The sequence below is a fragment of the Balaenoptera physalus genome, assembly GCF_965194825.1.
Source record: "Balaenoptera physalus genome assembly, chromosome: X".
In the NCBI taxonomy this organism is placed as follows: domain Eukaryota; kingdom Metazoa; phylum Chordata; class Mammalia; order Artiodactyla; family Balaenopteridae; genus Balaenoptera; species Balaenoptera physalus.
The window spans coordinates 132,099,433-132,103,850 of record NC_138903.1 but is presented as its reverse complement, the minus strand read 5'-3'; the positions used below and the strand labels follow the sequence as shown (position 1 = coordinate 132,103,850).

General features: G+C 65.3%; 1 pseudogene across 1 annotated transcript; it reads right to left on the bottom strand.

The window, feature by feature from the left end:
- Positions 1–1,633: 1,633 nt before the first annotated feature.
- On the bottom strand, positions 1,634–4,418 carry LOC309652763 (paraneoplastic antigen Ma6E pseudogene; annotated as a pseudogene). The gene has a single exon. The product of its transcript is annotated as a paraneoplastic antigen Ma6E pseudogene (transcript).

Genomic DNA, 4,418 nt, shown 5'->3' with positions numbered 1-4,418 from the left:
CCCTGCAAGGTTGTGACCGCGTTACCACCTCCGTGTGTCTGCAGGGTCTGCCTGGTCAGGGTCCTCTGTGGGCCCGCCCGGAGGGGCCGTGTATTCCCTGAAACAGCGGGAGCCCACGCAGTAGTAGCAGAAGGGGCTCAGGGGCCGAGGGATCAAGGTCAGGGAGGCGGCAGGCCTGGCGGCCACCTCGGGCATCCAGGGGGCGCAAGAGGCAGCGGCGCGGCCACCGGGAGCCACGCGCGGGGGCAGGCTGAGAGCTGGGGGGGCGCGGCGGCCAGGCCCAGCACGGGCCAGGGAGGACTCATCTGGGCGGGAGGCCAGGCGAAGCAGAGCCAGGGGACCTGAGCGGGCCGGGCCACCTCTGCCAGGCCAGGGCCTAGAGGGACCAGAGCCTGCGCGTCGGGATCCGGCGCGGGGGGCTCGGCTGCTGTCCGAGGAGGGGCCGGAGGGACAGAGTCAGTCCTGGCCAGGGCGGCTGCATGGTCGAGTTCCGGGTCGCTCGGGGTCCCCTGGATGTCCTCAGGATAGGGTGGGAGGCCGTCCTGCGGCTCCGAGGCGCTGGGCGCCGGGAGGTACCCCAGGGCTGCCGGCTTGCCGTCCGCCTTCCAGGATGCAGGTTTAGTGCACACTCTCCCCTTCATCCTCACGAGGAGGTGCGGGCAGCCTCTTAAACAGGGGCCCTTCTCGTCCTCAGCCATGCGGAGGGCGGCGTGTCCCTCCTTCACGTAAACGGAACAGCGCAGCGCGGCCGGCAGCACCCTGGGCTCACACTCCCGCTCAGCCCCTCGCAAAAGTGCTCCGGTTGCTCGGGGGTGACATCACAGCCCAGCCAGGAAGTGACATCATACAGGGCAGGCCCGTCAGCATGTCAGCCTCCTGCTTCACGCCCGTCATCGCAGGGGGGCACGATGACACTCGTGCACGGGTGCAGAGCCACAGGCCGAGCCCTCGTGCAAACCGGGCACGGCCTTCTGGTCCCGGAGCCCCCGGGCCAGGCCGACGTGCACGGACCCACGTGTGACCCACGAGGTCAGAGCTCCTCCTCTGTGTCCACTGGCCTTCAGGGCCGTGCACAGCACCCATGCTTTCAAGCACGAGCAACGTCCGGGATGGGGCCCACGGTCAAACTAAAACTTTACAGTTCACCTATGAAATGGAAGAAAAACCCTCACCATGTCTGGGTCTGCAAAGTGCCTACCCTCCCCTCTCACTGGAGAGGTGTCCCATGGGTGCTGAGCAGGAATCCTACTCTGGACCCCCGCCCTCACCCACAGCAGCCCTCTCCCTCCATTGCCCACAGCAGAGGCCAGACTCAGCTGAAACGTTCAGGGAAATTTATTAACCAAAAACATTGACTGAAACCATTGAACAGAGGGCATGATAACACAGAGAGGAACTTCTAACAGCCACCAGAGGCCACGGGTCCCGGCCCCCCGCCAGGGTCCCCACCAAGGTGCCTCTGCTACACCCCACCCGGCAGCCCTCCATCCCCCCCCAGTCTCCCTTCCTGAGGGCCCCGTGGGGGGACGATGACTAGGGGGTGTGTGTTGGGGGGAGGGGAGCGGGGGCTGGGGGGTTCCTGGACACCTGGGTCACTCTGGGGCCTACAGGGACACATTTGGGCTTGCCAGTGCAGGGAGCAGCCTGCCCCAGGGGATGATGAATAGGGGTCCCCTCTCAGGAGGGAGGCCCAGGCACCTTGAGTGGCCCTTAACATGGGGCCAGGAGGCTGCCTGGCCTGGCCTCCCCCTGCCGCCAAGCCTGGGGGCCCCGGGGCCTGCTGAGACTACTGGCCCGAGGAGGACCCCGGGGGGCTCATCTCTGCAGCCCCGTCCTCATTTCCCGGCACTTCCGGGATGGGCTTGAGCCCCTCCTCGGGGGGCTCCTCGGCTTCCTGGCCTCCTGCCTGGGCGAGGCCCTCTGGCTCCCAGCCCGGACCTCCTGGGGCCACCGGGGAAGCACTGCCCACCCGGCCAGGCATGGGGGCCCTGGGGGCACCTGAGGGTCCTGCCTGACCTAGGCCCGCAGGGGCGGGAGCACTTCCATCTTCCTGAGTGGCCGTGGAGGCCTTGCTGGTCTCCCCAGGGCCAGGGGCTGCCCTGGCGGCACCATGATCTTCAGGGGCCGCCTCGCCAGCCTTGACAGTGCCGGCAACTGCCTCACTGGCCTTTTCACGCGCTGGGTGGTCCTCGGCGCTACCTTCCTTGGAAAGGGCGGCCTGGGCGGCGGTATCTTCACCGGCCGGGGAGGCCTTGGTGCCATCTGCAGTGGTGCCCTCGGTGATGGCCTCATGGGCCGGGGCGGCCTGGGCGGCTGCTGCCAGGACTCCCACGTCCGCACGGGCCTCTTCTCCCCCTGGGGACTGCTCACTGCTAGCCGGGTCGGCCTCCCAGGCCTCGGCCTTCTGGACGAGCCGCAGCATCCCCAAGAAGCTGGGAGGCCTCCGCATCAGCCGCATCCTCCTCAGCTCCTCCTGGAGCGTGTCGTTCAGCCGGGCCCGCATCAGCACCTGCCGGGTGCGCACCTGGTCCGCCATGGCCAGGTGGATGGCCCCCTTCTCCAGGGCCGACTGCAGCAGGCCTTCCAGGCGCATGACGTACGCAAAGAGAGTCTCCTGAGGCCGCTGGGCACAGGTCATGAACTTCAGCCGAGCGCTCACCTGGGGGTCCTTGTTCCCAAACCCCTGCACCAGCGCGGCCAGGCAGTCCTGGGCAGGCAGCTCGGGATCTTCCGCCAGGAGGCCGCACAGGAGGTCCAGCGCGGGGCCACGCAAGCTCTCCACCAGCCTCCTCCTCCTCTCCCTCTCAGACACGTGGCGCCACAGGTGCAGCATGTCGTTGGCCTGCTCCAGCCAGCTCTCAAAGGACTCTTCCCCGTGGCCCGGCTCTTCCACCCCCGAGAAGGTTCCCAGCTCCTTGTAGCCCATTTTCTCTAGCACGGGCTGCAAGGCCTGCCTCCACTGCTGGGTCCAGGGCCCTGCCTCATCCATGGCGGCTACCGCTTCCACAGCTGCTTTCTCAGCTGCAGTCATTGCCTCGCCCATGGGTCCTGCCATATTCAGAAGTCCTGCCACGCCTGCAACATTTCTGTCCCCTGCAACTCCCTCCTCATCTGACACTCGTGCTTCACCTTCAGCTCCTGCTTGACCCTCAGCTCCTTCCCCACCTGCAGCTCCTGCCTCACCTGAGGCTCCCTCCTCACCTGCAGCTCCTGCCTCACCTCCAGCTCCCGCCTCACCTGCAGCTCCTTCCTCAGCTCCAGCTCCTGCCTCACCTCCAGCTGCAACCTCACCTAAGGCTCCCTCCTCACCTGCAGCTCCTGCCTCAACTCCAGCTCCTGCCTCACCTCCAGCTGCCACCTCACCTAAGGCTCCCTCCTCACCTGCAGCTCCTGCCTCAACTCCAGCTCCTTCCTCACCTCCAGCTGCCACCTCACCTAAGGCTCCCTCCTCACCTGCAGCTCCTGCCTCAACTCCAGCTCCTTCCTCACCTCCAGCTGCCACCTCACCTAAGGCTCCCTCCTCACCTGCAGCTCCTGCCTCAACTCCAGCTCCTTCCTCACCTCCAGCTGCCACCTCACCTAAGGCTCCCTCCTCACCTGCAGCTCCTGCCTCAACTCCAGCTCCTTCCTCACCTCCAGCTGCCACCTCACCTAAGGCTTCCTCCTCACCTGCGTCTCCCTCCATAGCTGCGGCTCCCGCGTCCCCTGCAGCTTCCTCCTCACCTGCAGTTCCTGCCTCACCTGCCCTGCCAACCACTGCTTGTCTCTGGGGCTGTGCAGGGAAATTGGGTCTATCCTGTGACTCAGCATCAGGGGCCTGGGGCAGGCAGACCACAGTCCAGGGCCCCCCCTTGCCTGGTATTTGGCGGGGGATCAAGCTGTGATTTAAATACTCAGCAAACTCGACCAGGGCAACACTCGACCCCAGCTCCTTTCTGTAGTCCTTGCCCAGCACTCGGTACCTGCCCAGGGAACACAGGGCAGCCTGCACAGCCTCCCGGAATTCCTGGTCTTTGCAGTCGTCCGGGATGCCCAGGATGAGCAGAGATCGCTGAGCGTTCACGCCCATCCACCTGCACCAGTCCCGCAGTATCGCCAGAGCCATCGCCATCTTCGAGGACCTGAGGGTGGGGGGAAGCGATCAAACAGGTGTGCACAGACTGTTGAAGTGTGGGAATCGGCCTGTGGGTGCAAAGGGGAGAGAAGCATGTTTGTGCCACACAGCCCACCCTGCTGCCCCTCACAGCAGCAGCCTGGAGCACCTCCCTGCCCTGTTTTGTTTGTTTGACTTAAGGAAACTTCTTTTTGATAAGTTAGATTTATTTACAAGATAGAAGGCTAGGGACTTCCCTGGTGGTGCAGTGCTTAAGAATCCACCTGCCAGTGCAGGGGACACAGGTTCGATCCCTGGTCCGGGA